The sequence below is a fragment of the Rattus norvegicus genome, chromosome 2 (genome assembly GCF_036323735.1).
Source record: "Rattus norvegicus strain BN/NHsdMcwi chromosome 2, GRCr8, whole genome shotgun sequence".
Classification (NCBI taxonomy): Eukaryota; Metazoa; Chordata; class Mammalia; order Rodentia; family Muridae; genus Rattus; species Rattus norvegicus.
Window position 1 is genome coordinate 43,036,259 of NC_086020.1, and position 14,140 is coordinate 43,050,398.

Genomic DNA, 14,140 nt, shown 5'->3' on the forward strand with positions numbered 1-14,140 from the left:
AAAGTCACACACTTATGTGACCACTACTTTAGAAGAAGCTGACATTGAGTGACATTTCCAATGTGTCCTTGTGTACCCAAGCTCATAATTGTGACATTTGAGCTTAAAACTGTGTTGTCAGTGCAATTATCACCACATTTACCTTCAGCGGGATCACTGGTAGGGATACTTCAGTGGCCTCTGGCAGCAAGGAGAACTTTGCAAACAGGCTGCCCTCTGCTTCGCAGACACACTTCCAGAAGGAGCTTCTCGCTGAATTATTTTGCCGTGGCACATTATTCTAACTATAGAGTAAACATACTCATTGTAGAAAAATTGGAACTGCTAAAAGAGTGCATTCATAAACTATAAATATAATGGTACCATCCCATGTGCCTCCCCAAATATATGTAGGTTACACATAATACTGTGTATTATATCCAAGTGTGAAAAAACAGGGTCAGAGAGGTTAGACATTTCAACTATTTTTATTCCCATACTTAAAATTTTTGTTTACAGTGGGTTACACTTCAATAAACTCATCTAAGCCAAAATATTGTATGAAAGGGGCACTGAGCACACCTAGCTAGTGAACACCATAGCTAAACCAACTTTCCAATACAACACTGAAGTCTACCTGTAAGGCATAGAACACTCACTGCACAGAATGTGTAAAAACAAGACAAAGCTAATAACAAGTGTGTGTGTGTGTGTGTATGTGTCTGTCTGTCTGTCTGTGCGCGCGCGTGCACGCACGTGCATGCGTGCTTGTTAAAAGGTGAAAAGTCCTTAGCTGAACTACGGCTAGACAGGAGCCATCTCTCTGAGTTCCTACTGTTCCGTGCTATTTTGGTTGCAATGGTGGCACCTCCTTGTAACACCAGCACATTGAAGATGCAGAGGCAGGAGGATCAAGAGATCGGTGCCAGGGGTCAGGGAGCTGGCTCAATGATAATTACACTCTCTAGTTGTCCGGGGTGAAGATTTGATTCCCACCACCCACATGGTGGCTCACACCATCTCTAACTCTGGTTCTCGGCGATCTGATGCCCTCTCCTGGCCTCCTCAGACACCAGGCACACACATGGCACACAGGCATGCATATAGATAAAACATCCATTTGCATAAGAGATGGATTAAGATTAGCTTTAACAACATAATAAAACAAAATTTAGGAACGTATCAAGCCATTCCCGTATCTGTAGATTGAGCCTCTTCTCACACCGTAGGGGACTCTGAGTATGTCACATGTTCTCACAGTATCCTAGCAGTTTATCGCTATCTAGAACAAAATGATTTGTCTAGCTCTTTCTCTCACTGGGGGGGGGGGGGGGCATTGAATGTCCCCCCTCCCTTTTTTATTAAGTATCTTTGTAAAAAGAAATTTTAATCTTCCTATCAGGCTAAATACTTAAGCAACATTTTGGGAGTCACTGTTTCTGAGTCAAAACCTTAAATATCTATAAACTCACTGCATGCAATATCGCACATTTTAATCCAGCAAAGGAAAGTCTTCTCTATAGAGACGTTTCATAATGAATTATTTTTAAAAGAACTAATAATCTGTATTTTCATAAATAAATTTCCTCTCCGTGCTGTATGTATAGGAAAGTGAAGTCCCTGAAAGAGATAGAAATGTACCAACCACCAAAGCCTGCTAAGCAGCAGAGAGCAGTGACGTCTGTGCTGTCTCCTCAGGAGAGAGCCATGCAGGGTTTTCTGTCTAAACGCCCTGATAGTTGAGGCCGTGATTTGGTTTTGTCTCCCCCCCCCCCATTTTTGAGATTACAAGATAATTACAACATTTCTCCCTTCCCTTTTCTCCATCCAAACCCTCCCTCAGACCTCTCCTCATTCCTTTGAACTTGTTGACCTCCTTTTCACTAACTGTTATTCCATGCACATATCTATAAACATATATTTTTCTAAGTATAACCTGCCCAGTCTATGGAATGTTGCCCGTGTATGTTTTCAGGGCAGATCGCTTGGCACTCGACGACTAAGTGGTGTGCTTTTTCCTGAGAGAAGACCATACGTCTCTTGCTCCTCACTCTCCTCTCTTGTCTAGTTTTTTGATGGGGACCAATCCAAGATTTCTTTGAAATTCTGTGGTATATTTTGACTCTTGGAAGTACTGAAATAGGAACAAGAATCATTTTCAAATCTTGCTCACCTTACTAGTAAAAGACTGTGAGACCCATACTGCCCAGAGATAGTTCTCAAACGTGAGTGTGTATGATGCTGTGCCTGGTGACATAGTTTTTGTTTTTGTTTTTGTTTTTGGTTTTGCTTTTGTTTGTGTGTTTGTGTGTGTGTGTGTGTGTGTGTGTGTGTGTGTGTGTGTGTGTGTGTGTGTGTGTGTATGTGTCCTGCTTCTCCTTTTAAGACAGAATCCGTTGCTCTGATAATATTCTTCATTCAAACAATCACTGAGGAAACCACCCTAAGGCTGCACTGTCAGGGATAATGGTGCAAAAAATAAAAACAAAACAGTAAAACCTTCTGACTCTTGTGCTTTGACAGTAGTTCTAGATCATTGTCTAATTTATTTAACTGGAATAAGCCTCCGATTCCATGTCTTTGAAGAGGGGATGGTAGTTCTAGCTTCTCTCTTGGATTGTTAAAAGGATTAAGTTAAGTAATAATCCATGTCAAAGAAAAATAAAATAAAAATCAAACACAAGCCTTAACAGGCAAGAAAACCTCAACCAATACTTAATAAAATTGTTCTTGTCAATGCTGACATTAAGATCATTATCCTGATTAGTAGCCTGAGACAGACTTCCTGCTCCTGACAGGTTTAACTGGCTTGCTTGTTTGAAGGAAGAGTATTACCAGGCCATTATTCTTGCATTAGAAAGTGTAAGTGTGTAATTTTAAATTATTGGTATAGTTGGTGCTCTCTTGATTACTGCCTGTACTACCGACTCTTCTTACCTTAATGCTTCTCTTTTCTCTTCCTCTTATTCTCACCTCTATACATTACTGAAACTGAGCTGAGATCAGAGCAGTAGGCCCCTGGTGCTTTACAAAACTCATTAAGAGGGCATCAACATGACCTTGTCAAGTAAAATTGTGGCTTTGGTGCTTATGAGATTCTGCAGGCGACTGAGCTGTAAGGTGCACCTTGTGTCAGCTGCAGCAGGTGTTGGCTTGGTAAATTCTCCCAAATCTCCCTCACCAGCACAGCAATAACGCCTAACAAGGAGTTCAGAGCAGGCAGGGAGCCTGCAACCCCTGCTGTCCTGCGGAGGCTGAGGCAGAGGGTAATCTTTTGAGCTCAGGAGTTCAAGATTAGCTTGAGTTAATAGCTAATATAGCAATGACGTGCCTCAATATCAAGAGGGAAAAAAAGATGAAAGATTTGAAAGGATATGTAGATGACCATATATAGAGAATTCATCCCGTGAACAGTTCTGAAGTTCTTATATTTGATGCCAGAACTTTCCTAGGTGCTAGAGACATAAAGGCCACTTAATTCTCAGCTGCTGTCTGCAAAGATCTTTCTGGAGCACAAGAATCTGATGCAGGACTCTTGGGTCCTGTTCAACATGTGCCTCTTTTGTGCAAAAGATTAATGTTTCTGAAATTTCTGGCTAGCTGGAAGATATTCCAGTCATTTCACAATGTACTGATTTGGCCAAGAAGCTACTCAGGCTAAAACAGGCTATGTTGAAACACAAGTCAAGCGTAAGAGAAAATAGCATCGCACCAGTAAAATCTCTGCATTGTCCCCAACGAAAGATCTTCTCCAAGGCCAACTTCATGTTTGGTTAAACTACACAATGAGGATAAGTCACTGTGTTTAATGGAATTCCTCCCAGAGCTGTGGCTTTGTCAAGATAGGTTACACTCTTTCTGGGTCCATGGAAAGAGACCACACCAGCTGGTTACCTGACAAATATTCTTTCCTTAAAATCTGTTAGAATTCTTCTTCATTTGCAGAACCCTGTCCAGAACATGACAGGAACAGAAAAAAAAGCCTTATAAGGTGCTGGCAGCCAACAAGCTTTTTCTTTTTTAAATCAAGTGCAAATGGTTGCCAAGTTTTTTAAGCTGGAACTGGTACAGGCGGACGCCGCAAGAGGTGGCTTCATTATCTTTCCATAAAACAACTGGTTATGTATCTGAGTCTATCGTCTTACTGACCCCGGGTACCAGACGGGGCAGTTGAATGCCCCTTTAGAGGCAATCACTTCTGTTCAATGGGATCTTGTTTGTGTGATAGGACATTGTTTTTAATTGATGTGAACCATGGTACTCTTTTAATAGCAGAAATTCGTAGTCTGTTATCCATGAATAAGTGTTGGAGGTCTGTAATGCCTTAAAATAACAGCAAACATTTACACAGTACTTTGTCACATGGTATTTGACATACTTCATTCTCTTAACCATCATAATGAGCCCACCACACAGGTGCTGTTTTCATCCTCATTTTTAATTTGAGAAAATTAGGCTGAAATAATTTGCAGCTGATGTAGTTTAAACCCCAGAACTACAAGTCAGTGATACCTTGATTCTAATCCAGGCTGTCGGACTCTAAAGTGCCTATCTAGCCATAGCCACTAGCTCACACTAACTCCCTTGCAAATTATATTCAAAGATGTGTGTGGAGGGATTATAAGGCAGTGGGTAGGTGTGTTTATGATTTTTAAGGCTTATATTTTTAAGTTATCTGATTTTTAAGGATGGTCAGTCATCAATACCTAAATTTTCACATCTTCTGCTACAGGTGGGTAATGTGGGTAAACTTTTCTGAGAGTGACCTGAGCTGAGGCAATCTTGTCACATGCACAGAGCAGGAATGAGGCTTCTCAGACTCTCCACTTGTCCTATCAGCTAAGTCATTTCGTTTGTAGATTAGGAAGATGAGGGGGTCATGAGCAGAGAGTCTGGTGTTTAACTGATGTCATTTCTCAGTTCCTGTACCACTTACCCAGTATCGGCAGAGCTAAGAAAAGCTACAGGAAAACAAGTTAGGCAGCCCGAAGTCCCAGAAATCATACATATGGAATGTTCTATATAATTGTGTCATCTCTTGCTGACATGTTACCTGAAATGTTACCAAGTGTCAATTTGAACATGCTTATGCTACTCAAAAACTATTCTATTGTCTATGATAAGCAAACAATTCCTGTTTTGTTTTGTCTTGAACCAGAATTAGAATCTTATCCCCTTCTCTGACTTGATTATATCATAGCCACATGTAAAAGCATCTTGATGTGCAAGTGATGGTAGAATTCATTTTGACAGAGACATTCTTTGAGCTGAGAAAGCTGTCTTTGCCATTAGTGACATGAACTTGAAGGGCTGACAGGGGTCACTTCATTTGTGCTGGTGTCAAGATGCAGGCAGCCAGCCAAATTATGGCGATCATAATGAAATAACAAAAAGTGTCTTAGGACACCCCAGTGTATTTACAGTGGAAGGAGCATGTCCTGCTTTTGACACTATGCCCTGTGTACTTTAATGTTCATTAACCCATTTCGTCCCTCAAATGTGAGTGGTTCGCATCTAACAAGGAAATCCCAGGCTCGGGGAGCCCGAAAGACACAGAACACATTCCAGTCTAGGTCTGAGTCCAAAGTCCATGAAATTTGTATGACACTTTGGGGACCTGTATGGGTACTTAAAATGGACCACTGGGTGCTAGAGAGGCAATGAGGATCAATAGATGAAGCCATGAACTTTAAGCCAGTGATTTCTCTAAATATCATTCATTTATGAAGCACAGTTGTAAAAATCCAAACGAGACCATGGACATAAAGCACGAAGAAAATACTCTTCAGTGTTATTAGCTATTTATATAATGTCACTCTTGGTAGAATGCCCGTGGAGCAGGCACAGCCAAGCTCATGGATAGTCTGCAAGGACTGTCTGTGTAGCCTGCCATTGGGAGCTGTGAGTTTAGCAGCTTCCCTTCTGTCAAGACAGCAGACTCAGAAAACTGGATTAGTGAGGGAGTCTGACAGACCGTAAGTAATCTGTGAGGTGCAACTCAGCAAAATTGACATTCAGACCACTTTTCAGGACATGGGCCAAGTTGCCTTGATACATTTGGGGACACACATAGATCCGCCAACAGCAGCCACAGCATTCATACTTAGGGCCTTCGTTGGAACTACACGTTGAAACCCAGGACTGTATGCTTGCTTCAATTCCCCAAACCCTGCTTCTTGGATTTCATTCCAATATTTGCCATTGTTTAAGCTGTGTTTATTTTGGTAATAGGAACACCTGGCTTTTAGATGCAACTTAATCTCTACCATTCCAAAGATTACTTTTCTGGGGTCATCTTAACATGATGTCTAGGCAATAAATATCTCAGGTTTCTACTCATCCCAAAGGATACCGAGCTCACATTACCACCACCTTTAAGTCCATACCTTTGCCCTTACCTTACAGCCCATATAAAGGCATTTTCGTGTTATAAATATTTTAAATGTGCATGAGATTTCTTGGTGAAATATAGGTGTTGATATAATATTCAAAAGAGATAACTTTAATTCTCTGTAAACTTTCTAATCCATGGCAACCTCTTTCTTCTTCCAGATACTCCTGGTTTATTATGGGAACAGAGAAAGGAAGGGATATATTTTGTCATTTCAAATGAAAATGGGAACCATAATATTCCAAGCTGCTCGATAAGACAAGTGTCTTCGGTAGGGTTTCCATTGCTATGAAGAGACACCGTGACCAAGGCAACTCTGATAAGGACAGTATTTAATTGGGGCTGGCTTACACGTTTGGAGGGTCCGTCCATTATCATCAAGGCGGGAGGCATGGCAGCATCCAGACAGACATGGTGTTGGAGATTGAGCTGAGAGTTCTACATCTCGTTCTGAAGGCAAACAGAAGACTGGCTTCTAGGCAGCTAGGAGGAGGTTCTCAAAGCCCATGCCCACAGTGACATGCTTCTTTCAACAAGGCCATACTTACCCCAACAAGACCACACCTCCTAATAGTGCTATTTACTGGGCCATGCATATTCAAGCCACTACAACAAGTAATGTATTTTTCTTATTCCATGTACAAATATATATAAACTTATAGTCGTTGTGTTTAAATACAAAACAAGTACTCCTTTCTTTCTTTATATGTACATACATATAGGTGTTTACATTTCTTCTGATAAACGTATAAAGATTGTTTAGCATGAATTCAAATGAAAATATGAAGAAACCAGCTTTGAGGACAATTTTTTTCTTTTTTTCGGAGCTGGGGACCGAACCCAGGGCCTTGCGCTCGATACACAAGCGCTCTACCGCTGAGCTAAATTCCCAACCCCGAGGACAATTTTTTTAAAAGATTTATTTATTTATTATATATAAGTACATTGTAGCTGTCCTCAGACACACCAGAAGAGATCCCATTACAGATTACAGATGATTGTGAGCCACCATGTGGGTGCTGGGAATTGAACTCAGGACTTCTGGAAGAGCAGTCAGTGCTCTTAACCAAGGAGCCATTTCTCTAGCCCAAGGATTTTTGTTGTTGTTGTTGTTCCTCATTTTCAGAGTCAGGATCTTATGTAGCCTAGGTTGGCTCACCTTGCTCTGGAGTCCAGAATGACCCGGAACTTCTGATCCTCCTGCCTCAACCTCCCAAGTACAGGAATATAAAGACATTTTGTGTCCCTGTTTCATAAATTTTCAGTTTGGGCTGAGAAGTACAAAACAATATTGTATCTGTGTGCTGCATGTGCCTTCTATTGGCTGTTTGCCTCAGTGATACAGGTAATAGCCACAAGCACATGGGGCTCAACAACATACCTTCTTTATGAAGGCAATGTTATGTCTCCGTGATAAATGAGGGATTGGAATCTCAGACAGATTAAGTAAACCGTCTAACACTATCCAGATTCCCACTCCAAACTGCATCCTCTTCTCTCCCTCTTTTCCTTCTTTTCTGCTTTTTCCCCCCTTCCATTCAGTTATACACAAAATCCCAGCCACTGATAGAGAATGCTGTAGAGACACAGGGCACATAATCAGGGAGATTACAGGAAACCCACCCGACTCCTCTCTCTCCTTCCATCAAGTTATGGGCAGAGGAATAGGAGCAGGGCTCATTGCTGTCTAGTTGGAGTAAGGAATGCTGAAGTTGCAAAGAACCTCATGTATCAGCAGGTCTCATGATTCCAGCCTGATAACCTACGCCAGCTTTAGAAAATACAAATTTCTGGCTCTAAATCCAGATCTATTGATTCAGAATGTCCAAGAGTATTTGCCTTCTAAAACCCCTGACCAAGCGATGTGTGAGCTAGCAATGCAGATTGAATGATGGCTTCCCTGCCCCCCTCCATTGATAAAGTGACTTCTAACAACATCAGGAGGCCTGAGAAAATAATAATCAGATGGCAGTAGATTCTGAATGCTCAGGTTAGTCCATTTCTCAAGAGAGGATTGGAAAGGGAGGTGGCTCTTATCGTGTGTTATAAAGAAACGTATCCCACAAAGAGTCTTTGCAAGTCTGTCCTGGAGCGTTGCTCTGGAATACCTTAACAAAATACTTCAATGTTTGTTTGTGGTGTCTTTTAAGTCAAATTACACATGGACCATGTAAGTCTTAAAAATGCCATTAGGGTGATTAACAAGGTATTGGACTCTACTCTAATCACTTCCAACATTTTCATTTCGTTATATAGAAATATGTAAATATGTTATTTCGTTTTATAGAATTATATTCTGTGCAACAGTCTTGAATACTGTGCTTAGATAAATGGTGTTTCTGCATTCTCAGGGGACACAGTACAATACAAATTTCCTTTGGTTTGAGCTTTATGAAATTTGAGCTAATCTGATCATTTAGTCCCCCATTTACGTTTTTATTCCAAAAATCAGAAGGTGTGAGTCTGACTCAGTGCAGCTTCTTGAATCTATGGGAGCCTGGGAATAGCATTGCTTTCCTTAAAGCCCCTCACATGAGAATAATCCATGCCTCTCCTATGGCCTGGTATCCAAGTCATTGTCAGAATTGCATCAAATACTGAAAATGAGCTTGGGAAATGTTTGAGAATAATGGGTGAATGCGGTGGAGTATCTGGCGTGTACAACTGAGATGCGCCCATCAATGTTTTACTGTGTGAAGTGTTGCTGACACTGTGATGACTCGATTATTGCCCATCTTATATATACTTACGCTAACACACTGCTGTTCACAAATGGGTCCAGTAACATAATAGTAACTAGAATGGTAGGAAAGAAATGTGGGACAGAGGGAGAAGGCACGGGGCAGAAGGCCTGAGGGAGGAAGGCTTTCATCTCTGCCTGGATGGAATAAGAACCCATCAGAGGCTCTTGCATGTGGTAAATGGTAAATCGCCACAATCCGAAGAGATCATTTCATGGGGCCTGGGGTGCTTTTGTGGGCTCAGGGGAATGCGTGGAATGGAAAGCCATAATTTCACTGCCAGTTTAAGGAGTAGCTCCCTCCTAGGGAACAACTTAGAACTGAAATATGAAAATATGAAATGAAATATAGAAATGATTTGAGTTTTTTCCTCTCTATAAATTAAAATTTTAGTTCTAAAGTTCACAGAATGAGGAGGACAAAAGGGTTACACTTTAAGATTTTAAAACATTTCAGTTCCAGGAGAAAAAAAACCGAAGGAAAGACGGTACCTGAGTACCCCATGTTCGCAGACCTCCTGGTTTGCATTTCATGAGGCGCGGCCATCAGCTCACTCTAATTCTCAAGGCCTAGCTTCAAAAATTAGCGAAAGAAGATAATTTCAGAGGTCAGCAAAACAGGAGCTTATGGTGTTTTCTTTGTTTTTGTGGTTTTTTTTTTGTTTTGCTCATTCTAACTTTAAAAATTTAAAGTCTGACCTCTTACATGTATGGAAAAAAATAGAACTTTTATCAGAATTTTTTCTATAAAAATGAACGTGTTTGCAATTAGATTATCACCATTCATAACTGGTGCTACAGATGGAGATTAAATACTACATACATGGTGCATATGTGTGCTGCAGACTAAGAACTACACACATGAGACATACCTGTGCTTCAGACTGAGCATAAATACTACATCCATGCTACATACCTGTTCTTCAGATGAAGAGTAAATACGATATACATGGTAAATACTTGTACTTCAGACTTAGACTACATACTACATACATGGAATATACTTATGTATATACATACATGGTACATACCTATGCTATAGAATGAGACTAGATACAACATACATAGTACATAACTGTGCTGCCGTCTGAGATAAATACTACATATTAAAATGACCGTGGCTATTAGGAAAGGCTCAAGGGGAGGATTCTGGCATCAGCTTCTATAGCAGAGCAATCTTGGTGGATCCAAACCTGTACTACAGTCAGTTTTGTTTACACCATACTTAGAGTTCCCTGTACAATTTGGATTACTCAATGAAAGAGAATGACTCACTTTTTATAAGTGAGAAATAAATGAGAACCAAGGTTATATGGAATAAATCCTACAATAAAATAGCAGGAAAACAAAATACACATAACTAGACTATCTGAATTAATCCAAAAAATACAGGTGTAAATCCCCCCAAAATGGGAAAAAAATGTATCTCAATATTTGAGAGAGTTGATGACATTTAATTGAGAGGACTTTTAATTGATAGAAAGATAAGCCTAGCATGATTTTCATTGAACACATAGTAGAAGTCAAAGCCCTAAGGGTCAGGAGTGAACATTACATCTCTGTTGGGCATGATTAAAGGAGCCATCATTGCTAGTCAGAAAGCAGTAATGCTCTTATCTTGTCTAAGGCCCTGGCAGGTAGGGGGGATTTGTGAACAGAGCTCCATGGACTCAGTCATCTCAGAAGAGTAAAGCGGTGTCATGGTGGCTAGGAGCTGAAACACACTGGCACCACAGCTGGTCAAGTCTTGTTTCCTACTCCCAGGCTAGCTGTCAGTTCAGACAAGGAAGGACCTACAGCATCAGATGCAGCCTCTAGCACCCCCACTTTGAAGACCTCAAGTCAATTCTGCTTCCTTGTAAAGGAGCTAGATAGCAAAGTGGGTAGTGTCTTAAATTGGGATGAAGTAAGAAGTCCTCCTAGCTCTAAATCCTTCCTTGGATTTACACAGAGAATCATGCGCATGCAGAATACTATCATTTTCTAGAATCACATTCCAGGGTAGCCTCTGATCTGCTGCTTTGGGACCCCATAGCTCAAGTGCAGCAGGAAGACAGATCCTAAGTGTTAGTGACTCCTGGGGCTGTGTCCCATCTGTGATCCAGAGTTGAGCCCAAGCTTTAGCTCTGTGCCTGGAGCAGCTGCTCTGTCCCTTTCCCTATCACCTTCAAGGCAGTGCAGAACTGGACTCGCGTTCATTCTATAGAACATCATTCCATGAAATGTTAGCCAGCTTATTTTCTCACACCCCTTATACATTTCTTAGATGGTGAGAAATTCCTTAATGGAAGTAGGTGTTAGTAATGAACTTTTAAAAAAAGAGAGAGAGAGAAGAAAACATAAGAGGCAAAACAAGGAAAGAGATGGTTGGTTCCACAGGGTCCTAGAAGACTTGAGATGTTTGAAAGTAAAACGTGTCTTTAGTCAGCAAGTTTACCTTGCTATAACATACTGTGCTGGATATCGCTGTGTTAACAAACCCCAAACCCAAGCAATTTAAACAGTAAGCTCATGTCAGTAACATTCCACATTAGCGCTGAGAAAGTCACCTCTCTAGCTTGTTCTCGAACCAGCGAACTGAGAATCCTCAGGTCCCTCTGTCCGCCAGATATGGACATGCTGTAGCATATTCTGCATCTACCTGCAAGGAGAAGGAATGCCCAGGCAAGCATGTGGTGAGAGGTCGGGGTCAGCCCGAAGATAGCATGTAGTATTTCTGCTCACAGCCAGTCACATGGCCAAGCAATGGGGTCATCTGTGTTAGGGAAGAAGCCAAAAATGGAATCTGGCAGCCAGCAAATGGGCTTTGCCCCGTGGATGGTTTGGTTATAGAATTTCTTACTTTTCCAAGATCCTCTTATCTTTCACCACAATCACATCCAAAACCATTTCATGGAAACATGAAGGTTCTCATAACCCTTTAAAGTCATTATTAAAGGAAACCCTACATCCTTTTTAACAGTCAGTCAAACTCAACGTCTTAAAGTCTTAAACATGGTAACTATAATCCCCCAGTATGGCAATCAAAGCCCACTGAGGAACTCTGTGCACAAGCATTCACACTTTCCTGTTCTCTTCTCCATGATGTGTTTTAAAAGAAGTCCAGAGGAGAGCCGTTGCTTGCGAACATCAGATAACGTGCCTGTAAAGCCTTTACCCTGGTAGAAGTAAAGCAGTAATGTCTAGCCCAGGCCGCAGCACTCTCTGAAACCCTTTTCTGTTCTCTTCTACCCAGAGTGTGGAAACCCCATGTGTTTGGGTGGCTGAGGTTGGAAACTGAGTAATATCACTTCTCCAAAATAGATTTAATAGCAGGGCTGGGGAACGGTTTCCTGACCTGTTTGAGAGCGAATACAGATTCAGAGAAAAACACAGTTGTATGAGTTTTCACATTCATTAGTAGAAAAAAAATCAGACTCACATAACACTCTTAAAAGAAACTGTGGAATGACAATTACAATTTTGTTTTCAACCATAATTTTACCTGGCTTTTTTAAGTTTATCTAACCTAGAATATTTTATTGCTAAGGATTTTCCTGAGGGAGTCATCACTTAATAATTCTTACTCATCCAACTAAGGCTTTAGGAAAATTAATTTGTGTTAAGTCTAAATACAGCATAGCCAGAGATAGGATGGGAGTCATTTTTCGAAAGCCCACCTCCAAAAGGGAAACGTAATGTCTAGGGAGATAGTATACCTGCAAGATGACTCTCATCAGACATTCAAAGTGATTACATGTCCTGTTTGATGGGCTCACTCTTATATTACTCAGAAGCAGGGGATGGTCATCACGGGAGAAATTGCTGGCAGAAGTGTGTGCTAGAAACTAAGATGGACGCTGTTTCTCACTCACCTTCAGGGAGAGCGCTGCTGTTGCATTTGGGCCATATCATTCCTTCCCACCTCCTTTCTGGCTGTGGATCCCCATTTGCAGTGAAGCTCTGAAGATCAGGTCCCAGGCCCTTGCTGACTGCTTGTCTTAGTTCCTTCCTTGTTCTGGAGGGGGAGGGGGATACTACATAATTACAGATTTTTGTGTAGCTTGAAAAACATAAGAGCTTTTTTTTTCTTGATAACTTTTTTCAAAGTGAGCTCTCGTGTGCCATAAAACCTGAGCAACTCCTGATCACAGGGCTGATTATAGGTCAGGCTTGAAAATATGCAAAAATCTTCCTGATTCATATGTTCTTTATGGCTATAGCCTTTGAAGTTTCTTCCCAGATCATTTCTTTAAGTGAAATGTTCAACCTCATTTCTTCAAATAAATGGCCAATTACTAATCGAATTTAAAAAAAAATGACACTTGTCTGAGGCAGAGCCATATACTTAACCACAGTGGGTAACCAGTAGACTACAGTGCTATATCTAAAGGTATTTATAAATTCACAATGTTTTATTGAGCAAATACTACCCATAAGGCACAATTGTAGGTGCTGCCGATAGATACATCAATGAAGAAAATAGGTTAAAATATCTGCCTAATAGGATGGAGACAATAGTAAATAAAAATTAGTATGTCAAAGGCTAGTGAATATTGTGAAGACATAAAGAGAGGAAGAAATGATTAAACTCAGAGGCTAGGATGTCAGTCTTACGTAGGACAGTATGAGGCTAGCCCACTATGTGTAAAATTTTCACTATGGTAAGTTGGGAAAACATTACCCAGAGAGAGAACACCACAGGTACAAGAGCCCAGAAGAAGAACATGCACACATTTCAGTGGGAAGAACGGCATTAAGTGACCCAAGATGAAAGTGTAACATGCCATTAGGGAAGGTGACCCAGATCCTCAAGGGCCTGTGGCCACCATGAGGACATGGGGACTGGGGAGCAGGGACTTTGCCAGGACCTGATTATCATCTCAGCATGATTATTCTGTCTTCAACTTGAAGAATAAGTGAGAGGGAGTGGGAGGACGCGGGGGCAGAGCACAAAAATATGTCTCCCGGTGAAAACATCTTTAAAACAATTATAGTTTGTTCTGTATTAAAAAGAAAAAAAAGAAGACAGAAATGTTCTCTGCCTCCTC

The 14,140-nt window shown here is 40.9% G+C and overlaps 1 protein-coding gene and 1 long non-coding RNA gene across 16 annotated transcripts in view; one reads left to right on the forward strand and one right to left on the reverse strand.

Annotated features, from left to right (window-relative positions):
- Positions 1-14,140, forward strand: part of Pde4d (phosphodiesterase 4D) — a 1,514,231-nt gene that overhangs the window by 1,287,922 nt on the left and 212,169 nt on the right. The gene's annotated exons all lie outside the window — the stretch shown is intronic.
- LOC120101084 (uncharacterized) overlaps positions 10,569-14,140 on the reverse strand; it is a 64,033-nt gene continuing 60,461 nt past the window's right edge. For all 3 annotated transcript variants that reach the window (XR_010063746.1, XR_010063745.1, XR_010063744.1), the window contains 2 exons: positions 12,965-13,107; positions 10,569-11,751 (listed from right to left, as the gene is read on the reverse strand). This is a non-coding gene — a long non-coding RNA (uncharacterized LOC120101084). The remainder of the gene's footprint in view (positions 11,752-12,964; positions 13,108-14,140) is intronic.